The sequence below is a fragment of the Canis aureus genome, chromosome X, assembly GCF_053574225.1.
Source record: "Canis aureus isolate CA01 chromosome X, VMU_Caureus_v.1.0, whole genome shotgun sequence".
In the NCBI taxonomy this organism is placed as follows: domain Eukaryota; kingdom Metazoa; phylum Chordata; class Mammalia; order Carnivora; family Canidae; genus Canis; species Canis aureus.
Window position 1 is genome coordinate 25,652,848 of NC_135649.1, and position 13,734 is coordinate 25,666,581.

Genomic DNA, 13,734 nt, shown 5'->3' on the forward strand with positions numbered 1-13,734 from the left:
ATGTCCTTGCAACATGGTAACAGTTTGATCCTGAATCAGAGAAATTAAGATGGGGAACAAATTGCTGTAAATTAAATGAACAGCTGGAGCTATGAGAAACCCATAGTAGCCCCTTGTTTCCTCCCAGCAACCTAGAAAAGTCTTTTATTTTTATTTTTTTATAATCCTTCACCTACCATGGTCTATTTAAGATGATTCAAAGCATAGACATTGGTGGGGAGGCTTCTATAAAATTGCAACAACAAGATCCCTTGGTTCTCCCTATGGCCAATTTATCTTCTATTCCTAATGTCACCATAAACTGTTATGGACTCTCCTTAGAAGTATATTACTGATTTCAACTCTTACATTCAGAACATCCAATACCTTGATTTTATCTTTCTCTCATTATGACTGTACTTTCCCAGTTTGGCACAAATACCTATGTAAGTCTTAGTACACTTGCACCTCCAAATTCTCAATATTACCTAAATCTGATCTGCCCCTTCTCACTAAAGGACCTTAGCAACAGAACTCATATTTGTAAGAGATTTAGAGTAACTCTTTTTTTTTTCAGGCTAGGAGATTTACTTCCCAAATGTGCTGAAAACCTAACTGACCCTTGGCTTAAACAGGTAAATGCAGCAATATCTGTAAATAAATCCATGAACAATACCGTCGTAAAGGAAATGGTTTGTCTTTGTGGTGATTATCATTGTTCTCAGGCCTATGAATGCTTAGATAGCTGGCACACAGGTAAGCAATGTCTCTTAGGTTAACTAACCATGTCCCTAATTTTCCACAAATGAACTAAAACATATTACTAGTTGATTCTTTTGAACTTACATGAATTAGAGTAGACCCGCCAAGAGGCATTCATGACTCAGGATTTGCTTCCCTTGGCAGGGCCATACTTACCTGGTTAGGTGTAAGTGTAAATGGGAATATAATCAGAAACCTCTCCTTATTTCTTGGGGATATTGTAGAATCTGCTGCTAAGACAATAATTGCCTAACAAAGATCTTTAGACTCTTTGGCAAAACTGTTCTAGTCTATAATAAGATAGCCTTTGATAATCTTTTAGTGGAGTAGGAAGTGTTTGTGCTGTGGCCAATACCACCTGCTGTACTTGGATTAATACTTATGGAGAAGTTGAAACTCAGTTACATAAGATTACTGAACAAACCACTTAGCTTAAAAAGGTGACTCTGTCAGTGGGGTCTTTCTTTGACTTACTTGATTTTGATTGGTTTGGGTCTTTGGAACCACAGCTCTGAGGTACAATCCAAATGGTGGGAATTATCCTGATTATGATAATCATGATAATCTCCATTGATGCACTGGATTCTTTCAGAAGATTTAAATGTATGTTTGCAACCACTAACTGCCAAATGATTTCCCTAAGACTGAGCAATCAGGAAAGGAATGAAAATAATGACTGTCTTAAAAATTGTGGGCCTGAAGCCATAACCTTTGAATATTAACATAGATTAAACAAAAATGCCATGACCGAAGGGTACCCCACAAAGATCAACAAAAGCTGCAAGAAGTAGCTGAGGGTGACACTAATGCCCTAAATTTTGATCGTATCTCTAAGTTAAGCTGAAAGTTTAATCAAAATGGGAGAATTGTCAAAAAGGAGACAGTAGGCCCAAGATGGAGCCACTTGTGCTAACTGCACCACATCAGCAAACCAAGACTTAACACTTAATCTAATTGTACTTTTAACCTCTCCCAGAAATATAACCTTTAATCAGTCAACCTGAAATTAGCTGGTTAGCACTAGAGAGGTAACCTGCTTGATAGGACCCTTTTGTTCCTCTTAGGAGTACAATCTTGTCTGAAACAATGCATTATTTGTTAATAACTTCTTTTTTTTCTGATCCTATTTGCTAAAGAGGTTACTGTACAATTCCTGACATCTAGGAAAATCAAGTTGATTTTTCTTTTTACCAAATTGATCTTTAAACTTATTTGAATTTTTGTTGTTTAAAAATAACTTTTTTTCACATAGAAAAGTTTTTCTAAAACCATTTACAAATATGTAGTACAAAATCTGTTGCATTTTTCAGAACATTCATTTATGGAATTTTATTTACACTAGTGTTTCCTGTGTAGTTATAATTAATTTCTAATCCTTAGAAATCAGGAATATGGAAAATGTTAGCTTCCTAGTTTTAAATCTGATTCCTAAATAATATTTAAAATTTAGGATGATTTGCTCCCATTTTGGGAGAAAACCTAGAAATGAAGGAAGTGTTTTTGTTGTTAGTGAAATGCTACCATTGAATGAGGACCAATAATTAGGCTCCTTTGTGAATGTATTCTGACTCTCAGTCAATTTTTGGGTTATATGTGGTATGGTATTGAGGCATGGCTTGGTCCAAAGTTAGAGAAGGTAAAAGCTAAATCTATCTCCATTTCAGGAATGTGGCTTCTAAATAAACATTCTTTTGGAGTCAAATGTTAGCATTGTAACTAACGGTGGGTTATAAAATATATTTCTATAAGAATGTACAGTATATTTTTTTGTTTTGTTTTAGGTACTATTAAGACTATACTTTCAGGGATCATTTCTATAGTTTGTTTTAGGTACTATTATTGATTTTTAATAGATAGTTCTTGGGAATCAATAAGATGGCAACTCAGTGTTTCTGCTCTTCTATTTTTCTCAGAAGTTGAAATTCACATTTAAGACCATATATAAAGGCTTCAGAATAAAAACTGATAGGGTTAATTTGTATATCAGGCCCCGCAAAATATCAGGCCACCTAGTGGCCCAGTCCACATCACAAATATAAACCTAAGTTAGAGTGCACTTAGGGACAACACTCATTAAGGAAGCCTAACATACTCTAATAACCCTCCAATTCAGCGTTAGCTAGCTTACCTTACCCTAGAAAATAAGACCTGCTAGGCCTTTTTCCCCCATATATTTTATTATATTTATTTTTATTTGAGTATAATTAACATACAGTGTTACATTAGTTTCAGATATATAGCATAATGATTCAAATTCTATGCATTTATCATTGCTTATTAAGACAAAAGGACTCTTAATCCCTTTATCTGTTTAATCCATCCCTCTACCGATCTTCCCTCTGGTAACCACCAGTTCTCTGTATCTGAGTCTGTCTTTTTTATCATAGTTATTTGTTTCTTTGTTTCTTAAATTCCAGATATGAGTGAAATTATATGCCATTTGTCTGTCTTTGATATATTTCATTTAGCATTATATCTTCTAGGTCCACACATGTTTCAAATGGCAAGATTTCATTCTTTTTTATGGTTGAGTGTTATATATATATGTAATATATATATAATACACACATGTATATATGTTATATATGTGTTATATATACAAATGTATATATATGTTACATATGTGTGTATTATACACACACACACACACACACACACACACACCAAATCTTCTTTATCCCTTCATCTATCGATGGATGTTTAGGTTGCTTTTAGCCTTAAAATTAAATACATGACGTCCTAGCCAATCAGGTCCTATTTTTATTTTTATAAAACCGATGTAGGCAAGATGGCGGAAGAGTAGGGTCTCCAAATCACCTGTCTCCACCAAACTACCTAGAAAACCTTCAAATTATCCTGAAAATCTATGAATTCGGCCTGAGATTTAAAGAGAGACCAGCTGGAATGCAACAGTGAGAAGAGTTCGCGCATCTATCAAGGTAGGAAGACGGGGAAAAAGAAGTAAAGAAACAAAGGCCTCCAAGGGGGAGGGGCCCCGCGAGGAGCCGGGCTGAGGCCGGGGCGAGTGTCCCCAGGACAGGAGAGCCCCGTCCCGGAGACGCAGGAGCTGCACCGACCTTCCCGGGCGGAAAGGCCTCCAGGGAGTTGGAGCAGGACCCCAGGAGGGCGGGGATGCCCTCGGGCTCCCGGGGACACTAACAGACACCTGCGCCCCCGGGGAAGAGTGCGCCGAGCTCCCTAAGGGCTGCAGCGCGCACGGTGGGACCTGAGCAGCTCGGAGGGGCTCGGGCGGCGGCTCCGCGGAGGGGGCTGCGGGGCGGGAGCAGCTCGGAGGGGCTCGGGCGGCGGCTCCGCGGAGGGGCTGCGGGGCCCCGGGAGCAGCTCGGAGGGGCTCGGGCAGAGGAAGAGGCTCCGTGCGGAGGGGGCTGCGCGGTTCCAGGAGCAGCTCGGAGGGGCTCGGGCGGCAGCTCCGCGGAGGGGGTTGCGCGGCGGCCCGGGAGCGCGAATCCAACAGCGCAGGCTCCGGAGCACAGGGCGCCGGGACACAGCCCAGGATCCAGCCTCCCCCCGGGACAGGCAGAGGCCGGGAGGGCCCAGGACAGCAAGGACGCTCCTGCCCTGAGCTGAGCAGATCAGCGGCCCCGCCCCGGAGCCTCCAGGCCCTGCAGACGGAGAGCTCCGGAGTTCCTGCGGGAGCTGAATCCAGGTTTCCAGGGCTGGCCCCGCCACTAGGGCTGTTGCTCCTGGGGCCTCACGGGGTAAACAACCCCCACTGAGCCCTGCACCACGCAGGGGCACAGCAGCTCCCCCAACTGCTAACACCTGAAAATCAGCACAATAGGCCCCTCTCCCAGAACACCAGCTAGATGGACAACTTCCAGGAGAAGCCAAGGGACTTAAAAGTACACAGAATCAGAAGATACTCCCCGTGGTTCTTTTTTTGTTTGTTTGTTTTGTTTTGTTTTGTTTTGTTTTGTTTTGCTTTTTGATTTGTTTCCTTCCCCCACACCCCCTTTTTCTCCTTTCTTTTTCTTTCTCTTTTTCTTCTTTTTTTTTCGTTTTTTTCTTCCCTTTTTTTTCTCTTTCTCTTTTCTTTCCTTCTTTCTCTCCTCTCTTTTTCTCCTTTTCCCAATACAACTTGCTTTTGGCCACTCTGCACTGAGCAAAATGACTAGAAGGAAAACCTCACCTCAAAAGAAAGAATCAGAAACAGTCCTCTCTCCCACAGAGTTACAAAATCTGGATTACAATTCAATGTCAGAAAGCCAATTCAGAAGCACTATTATACAGCTACTGGTGCCTCTAGAAAAAAGTATAAAGGACTCAAGAGACTTCATGACTGCAGAATTTAGAGCTAATCAGGCAGAAATTAAAAATCAATTGAAAGAGATGCAATCCAAACTAGAAGTCTTAACGACGAGGGTTAACGAGGTGGAAGAACGAGTGAGTGACATAGAAGACAAGTTAATAGCAAAGAGGGAAACTGAGGAAAAAAAAGACAAACAATTAAAAGACCATGAAGATAGATTAAGAGAAATAAAGGACAGCCTGAGAAAGAAAAACCTACGTTTATTTGGGGTTCCCGAGGGCACCGAAAGGGCCAGAGGGCCAGAATATGTATTTGAACAAATCTTAGCTGAAAACTTTCCTAATCTGGGAAGGGAAACAGGCATTCAGATCCAGGAAATAGAGAGATCCCCCCCTAAAATCAATAAAAACCGTTCAACACCTCGACATTTAATTGTGAAGCTTGCAAATTCCAAAGATAAAGAGAAGATCCTTAAAGCAGCAAGAAACAAGAAATCCCTGACTTGTATGGGGAGGAGTATTAGGGTAACAGCAGACCTCTCCACAGAGACCTGGCAGGCTAGAAAGGGCTGGCAGGGTATATTCAGGGTCCTAAATGATAAGAACATGCAACCAAGAAGACTTTATCCAGCAAGGCTCTCATTCAAAATGGAAGGAAAGATAAAGAGCTTCCAAGACAGGCAGCACCTAAAAGAATATGTGACCTCCAAACCAGCTCTGCAAGAAATTTTAAGGGGGACTCTTAAAATTCCCTTTTAAGAAGAAGTTCAGTGGAACATTCCACAAAAACAAGGACTGAATAGATATCATAATGACTCTAAACTCATATCTCTCAGTAGTAACTCTGAATGTGAACGGGCTTAATGACCCCATCAAAAGGCGCAGGGTTTCAGACTGGATAAAAAAGCAGGACCCATCTATTTGCTGTCTACAAGAGACTCATTTTAGACAGAAGGACACCTACAGCCTGAAAATAAAAGGTTGGAGAACCATTTACCATTCGAATGGTCCTCAAAAGAAAGCAGGGGTAGCCATCCTTATATCAGATAAACTAAAATTTACCCCAAAGACTGTAGTGAGAGATGAAGAGGGACACTATATCATACTTAAAGGATCTATTCAACAAGAGGACTTAACAATCCTCAATATATATGCCCCGAATGTGGGAGCTGCCAAATATATAAATCAATTATTAACCAAAGTGAAGAAATACTTAGATAATAATACACTTATACTTGGTGACTTCAATCTAGCTCTTTCTATACTCGATAGGTCTTCTAAGCACAACATCTCCAAAGAAACGAGAGCTTTAAATGATACACTGGACCAGATGGATTTCACAGATATCTACAGAACTTTACATCCAAACTCAACTGAATACACATTCTTCTCAAGTGCACATGGAACTTTCTCCAGAATAGACCACATATTGGGTCACAAATCGGGTCTGAACCGATACCAAAAGATTGGGATTGTCCCCTGCATATTCTCAGACCATAATGCCTTGAAATTAGAACTAAATCACAACAAGAAGTTTGGAAGGACCTCAAACACGTGGAGGTTAAGGACCATCCTGCTAAAAGATGAAAGGGTCAACCAGGAAATTAAGGAAGAATTAAAAAGATTCATGGAAACTAATGAGAATGAAGATACAACCGTTCAAAATCTTTGGGATGCAGCAAAAGCAGTCCTAAGGGGGAAATACATCGCAATACAAGCATCCATTCAAAAACTGGAAAGAACTCAAATACAAGAGCTAACCTTACACATAAAGGAGCTAGAGAAAAAACAGCAAATAGATCCTACACCCAAGAGAAGAAGGGAGTTAATAAAGATTCGAGCAGAACTCAATGAAATCGAGACCAGAAGAACTGTGGAACAGATCAACAGAACCAGGAGTTGGTTCTTTGAAAGAATTAATAAGATAGATAAACCATTAGCCAGCCTTATTCAAAAAAAGAGAGAGAAGACTCAAATTAATAAAATCATGAATGAGAAAAGAGAGATCACTACCAACACCAAGGAAATACAAACGATTTTAAAAAGATATTATGAACAGCTATACGCCAATAAATTAGGCAATCTAGAAGAAATGGACGCATTCCTGGAAAGCCACAAACTACCAAAACTGGAACAGGAAGAAATAGAAAACCTGAACAGGCCAATAACCAGGGAGGAAATTGAAGCAGTCATCAAAAACCTCCCAAGACACAAGAGTCCAGGGCCAGATGGCTTCCCAGGGGAATTTTATCAAACGTTTAAAGAAGAAACCATACCTATTCTCCTAAAGCTGTTTGGAAAGATAGAAAGAGATGGAGTACTTCCAAATTCCTTCTATGAGTCCAGCATCACCTTAATTCCAAAACCAGACAAAGACCCCACCAAAAAGGAGAATTACAGACCTATATTCCTGATTAACATGGATGCAAAAATTCTCAACAAGATACTGGCCAATAGGATGCAACAGTACATTAAGAAAATTATTCACCATGACCAAGTAGGATTTATCCCTGGGACACAAGACTGGTTCAACACCCGTAAAACAATCAATGTGATTCATCATATCAGCAAGAGAAAAACCAAGAACCATATGATCCTCTCATTGGATGCAGAGAAAGCATTTGACAAAATACAGCATCCATTCCTGTTCAAAACTCTTCAGAGTGTAGGGATAGAGGAAACATTCCTCGACATCTTAAAAGCCATCTAGGAAAAGCCCACAGCAAATATCATTCTCAATGGGGAAGCACTAGGAGCCTTTCCCCTAAGATCAGGAACAAGACAGGGATGTCCACTCTCACCACTGCAATTCAACATAGTACTGGAAGTCCTAGCCTCAGCAATCAGACAACAAAAAGACATTAAAGGCATTCAGATTCGCAAAGAAGAAGTCAAACTCTCCCCCTTCGCCGATGACATGATACTCTACGTAGAAAACCCAAAAGTCTCCACCCCAAGATTGCTAGAACTCATACAGCAATTCGGTAGTGTGGCAGGATACAAAATCAATGCCCAGAAGTCAGTGGCATTTCTATACACTAACAATGAGACTGAAGAAAGAGAAATTAAGGAGTCAATCCCATTTACAATTGCACCCAAAAGCATAAGATACCTAGGAATAAACCTAACCAAAGAGGTAAAGGATCTATACCCTCAAAACTATAGAACACTTCTGAAAGAAATTGAGGAAGACACAAAGAGATGGAAAAATATTCCATGCTCATGGATTGGCAGAATTAATATTGTGAAAATGTCAATGTTACCCAGGGCAATATACACGTTTAATGCAATCCCTATCAAAATACCATGGACTTTCTTCAGAGAGTTAGAACAAATTATTTTAAGATTTGTGTGGAATCAGAAAAGACCCCGAATAGCCAGGGGAATTTTAAAAAAGAAAACCATATCTGGGGGCATCACAATGCCAGATTTCAGGTTGTACTACAAAGCTGTGGTCATCAAGACAGTGTGGTACTGGCACAAAAACAGACACGTAGATCAGTGGAACAGAATAGAGAATCCAGAAGTGGACCCTGAACTTTATGGGCAACTAATATTCAATAAAGGAGGAAAGACTATCCATTGAAAGAAAGACAGTCTCTTCAATAAATGGTGCTGGGAAAATTGGACATCCACATGCAGAAGAATGAAACTAGACCACTCTCTCTCACCATACACAAAGATAAACTCAAAATGGATGAAAGATCTAAATGTGAGACAAGATTCCATCAAAATCCTAGAGAAGAACACAGGCAACACCCTTTTTGAACTCGGCCATAGTAACTTCTTGCAAGATACATCCACGAAGGCAAAAGAAACAAAAGCAAAAAATGAACTATTGGGACTTCATCAAGATTAGAAGCTTTTGCACAGCAAAGGATACAGTCAACAAAACTAAAAGACAACCTACAGAATGGGAGAAGATATTTGCAAATGACCTATCAGATAAAGGGCTAGTTTCCAAGATCTATAAAGAACTTATTAAACTCAACACCAAAGAAACAAACAATCCAATCATGAAATGGGCAAAAGACATGAACAGAAATCTCACAGAGGAAGACATAGACATGGCCAACATGCATATGAGAAAATGCTCTGCATCACTTGCCATCAGGGAAATACAAATCAAAACCACAATGAGATACCACCTCACACCAGTGAGAATGGGGAAAATTAACAAGGCAGGAAACAACAAATGTTGGAGAGGATGCGGAGAAAAGGGAACCCTCATACACTGTTGGTGGGAATCTGAACTGGTGCAGCCACTCTGGAAAACTGTGTGGAGGTTCCTCAAACAGTTAAAAATATACCTGCCCTACGACCCAGCAATTGCACTGTTGGGGATTTACCCCAAAGATACAAATGTAATGAAACGCCGGGACACCTGCACCCCGATGTTTATAGCAGCAATGGCCACGATAGCCAAACTGTGGAAGGAGCCTCGGTGTCCAACGAAAGATGAATGGATAAAGAAGATGTGGTTTATGTATACAATGGAATATTATTCAGCTATTAGAAATGACAAATACCCACCATTTGCTTCAACGTGGATGGAACTGGAGGGTATTATGCTGAGTGAAGTAAGTCAGTCGGAGAAGGACAAACATTATATGTTCTCATTCGTTTGGGGAATATAAATAATAGTGAAAGGGAATATAAGGGAAGGGAGAAGAAATGTGTGGGAAATATCAGAAAGGGAGACAGAACGTAAAGACTGCTAACTCTGGGAAACGAACTAGGGGTGGTAGAAGGGGAGGAGGGCGGGGGGTGGGAGTGAATGGGTGATGGGCACTGGGGGTTATTCTGTATGCTAGTAAATTGAACACCAATAAAAAATAAATTAAAAAAAATAAAAATAATAAAAAAATACCTTAAAAAAACCGATGTAATTATTTAATGACACAGGGAAATAACATGTTATGAAACAAACTGGTTACAAGTAGGGGGTAGAGGATGATTTCACTTCTGATAGAAAATTTAAAAGTATATATACAAAATACCATCTGGCTATGTACGAAAATATTGAGTTTTACTTCTGCTCTTTGAACAGTCTTCCCTTTGTTTTTGTGTATTTTTTGAGAAATAAATATTTCTGAAGCAAAAAAGGAAACAAGTTCCTGGATGTCTTAGTTGAAGAATTCCTAAATGCCAGGAGTCCAGCAGTCAAATCCTGAACCCCAGGACAGATCCAGCCAGGGGGACAGTGGTAAAGACCAGACAGAGATGCTATTTTTGTCAGGCTGTTTCCTTCCTCCACATTCGATGTTCTCAGTGTACTAACACTTTAACGGGAGACTATGAATATTAACTGGCACAACAGCAAAATGATGCTAGCAACTTTGGTTTCAAATTGGTCAAAATGTAATAACCGTTTTATAGTTATAAAATGCACTGGAAATAAAACAAGACACATCATCAAACACTCTGGAAATCAAGAGTTCCTACAAGAAAAACTGGAGGTGATGAAACCTCCATCTTTCCTGCTCTTTCTGAACTCTGTTCCTTTCCAATTTTCATCATAAACCTATTTTTGTTTCATGGACCTAGAAGGGGCACTTTTCTCAAAAAGATGCTTTGCCTCCTGAGTACTCTGCAGAATTGGAAGGGTTCACCAAAATTCAAACTACTTGAAACAAAGTTGAATGAACTGCGTTGTCACTCTGTATCAAAAAGGTTTTTGCTAAGTTATTAAATGGAAAATAGCAGAGTATTAAACCTATATTGGTGTGAATGAGGCTCAAAAATCTGATTCCCACTGTTCCAAATAAATGTTAGAATGCTAAGCATGCTTTTATTCAAATAACAATGACAACCCACATTTCTTGCTCTTAAAAAAAGGGAAAGGTCCATTGCTTTAAAATCTGGCATATGTAAAAACTAGTGCCGTCTTTAATGTAAAGTGCTTTCTAGCCACAGTAGCATTTTCAGGGGAGGTCAAGAACTATGGTTAAGGTCCACGAATCAACCAAAACCAAAAAACCTGAGACAATCTTCTGCATCACCACCCCCAGCACCTGTTCAGTGCACCAGGTCACTGCCTTCTAAGGTTGAACTGGGTGATGGACATTAAGGAGGGCACATGATGTAACAAGCACTATGTTACACAAGACTAATGAATCACTGAACTCTACCTCCAAAACTAATGATAGGCTTTATGTTAATTGAATTTAAATTAAAAAAATAAAAAAATACCCCCCCCAAAAAAGACCCCAAAAAACCATGACCAATAATTTGGAGGTAAAAGATTTAAAATACTCTCTCATTACAACAAAAGCCAAAAGTCCTCTTGCTTTGCCCTTGAGCTACCTAGAGAAACTGAGCTCTGTTTTACACCCCCAAATAAGAGAGGTATTTACTGGAAATATCCATGTCCAGTGCTTGCAACATCAATTAATATTGTTGTTCCACCAGTCCCAATCCTGAAGCCACAGCAATCCCTTTGTTAGAAAAAGGGAAAAAATCCATTTCGGGACAAAACCATTCAAGACGCAAGGAGGGTGTATCTTTAGTGGGAGAACTGTCTGGTGTCAGAGGACTTCCTGCTAATGTGTTTGAAGATTTTGGACTCCTCAACTTTCTTGGCTTTCCGGTATCCAAAACCACCACCACCTCCTCTCTTTTTAAGCTTGCCGTCATTGCTGTTTATGTTCAGATCAACAAAAGGAGGCACTTTGAAACCAAACAACAGAACAACTTGAGGCAAATTTAAGTTATTAACATTGAAGATCTGTTTCAGAGAATGGGAATCATATGCTCAAATGTATGACTTATATGCCTCCTGGGCTGACTTATGAAGGAAGTAGTTCTTTTCAATCAATTTTTCAAGCTGAGACTGAATGTCAGAAATCTTGGACCAGGAAAACTCAAATTCACTTAATGGAACCTTGGATTGCTTCAAGTAACAAAGGAAACCCAACTCTTCAGGGCAAGATGAGCAAGGCGTGACCTCTTCTGTTTAGGCCTCTGGCTGTTCCCACATGATGAATATATTCCTTGGGATCATTTGGAAAGTCATACTGAACAATCCAATCGACTTCAGGAATATCCAGCCCTCTAGCTGCCATGTCTGTACACAACAATATCCCCCAATCAGCATTGCAGAACTGGAAGAATGTGGTTGTATGCTTATTCTGCTTCTGCGTTCCATGAATGGCCAAGACAGGCAAATCAATGTAGTTCAGCAACTCATAGTGGTATTTCACGGACTTACAGGATGAAAAGAAGACCATCAGTTTCTTCTTCTGGTTCTTCTTAAGGATGTAAAGAGCAGAAGGAACCTCTTTTCTGAGGGACAAACAACACATCCCTGTTCAAGACCATCCGCTGTTGCATTAGCTTTATCGTCATCAATACCAACATACAATGGTTCCTTTTTCAAAGAAATCCTTGACAAGTCTCAACTTTTTGAGTTTGTGTGGCAGAAAAGAGCATGGTTTGCCTGTGTGCTGGCAGAAGTTTAATAATTTATTTTAATTTGTCTTCAAACCCAACATCCAAGACATGATCAGCCTCATCGATAACCACATAATGTAGATTTTTATACATAAACCCTGGGGTATTCTGCATGTGGTCCAGGAGATGGCTTGGGGTGGCCACAATGATGTTGATCCCATTACCAAGTTTCTGTGCTTCAGCAGATCTGTTGCTGCCATCCATTATTAACCTGTATGTGCGAACATAGTGTATCATTAGCTCTTTAAGAACACCAAAAGTCTGCATGGCCAGTTCCCTAGTAGATGAGAGAATAAGAAGTCCTGTTCCATTCCTAGGCATGAACTTTAACATGCCAATGAGTTGGACTACAGGGATGAGAAATGCCAGCATTTTTCCACTGCCTGTTTTTGCAGCTGCTAGGAGATCCCTGCCTTCCAGCAGTGGTCTGATACTTTTATGCTGAATTTCAATCATGTTTGTAAAACCCATTTCTTTCATTGCCTTCAGAGTGTTCTCATTGACAAGATTAGAAAGAGAAGCAAATAAAGTATCCTCAAAACCTCCTGTCAGTCCCAGGGATACTCTGGGCAGTTCACTGTCCTCTTCCTCATCATCTGGCTTCTCTGCAATGTTTTCTGTCTCTTCAGGAGCCTGGGCCCCTTCTTCAGAGTCCCCTTTGTCTTCAGTTTTCGATTTTTTGGTATCAGGCCCAGTGTCATCCACCATTTTTCTCTTTTTTTTCTTCTTTCTTTTTATTTTGATTCTGAATTGGGAAGCTGTGTTGCTGCTTCTCCATTGATTATTATGGTAGATTTCTTTCTTTCTTCCCTTTTTTTTTAAACTTGTACAGTTTTAACTGTTTCTTTAGCTACTTCTCCATTCTGGGCTTCTGACGAGCCCATGTTCACAGACTATTTTAGAGATTTTTTAGCCTTCCCACCTCCCACTGTTTCTTCAGACACATCTCCATTTTGTGTTTCTGATAAGCTCTCATCTGAGGCCCTCTGGAGCTTTAAGTTTTGCTGGTGCAACTTGATATTCTGTTTCTCTATCTTCTTGTGCAGGAGTTTCATGGGTAGATGGGACATGTTGCCAGTAAGGCGCCTTTACTGTGGCACCACAACTTGGCTCAGGTCCTATTTTTGCATTGCCACTTCCAACATTCTATAAAACTTGTTCTGGCCCAAAATACTTTGGAAGACTGCTCCACTGCTTGTGAGGCACTATACTCCCCCAATCCATGGATTGTCTTCCCTTGAACAGAGGATATCAAACATACTACTAAATTGT

At 40.1% G+C, this 13,734-nt stretch overlaps 2 pseudogenes; one reads left to right on the forward strand and one right to left on the reverse strand.

Moving 5' to 3' along the window:
- Positions 1 to 2,530: 2,530 nt before the first annotated feature.
- Positions 2,531 to 2,601, forward strand: LOC144309339 (small nucleolar RNA U3; annotated as a pseudogene).
- An 8,750-nt stretch (positions 2,602 to 11,351) lies between these two features.
- On the reverse strand, positions 11,352 to 13,532 carry LOC144307735 (ATP-dependent RNA helicase DDX18 pseudogene; annotated as a pseudogene).
- Positions 13,533 to 13,734: the final 202 nt, after the last annotated feature.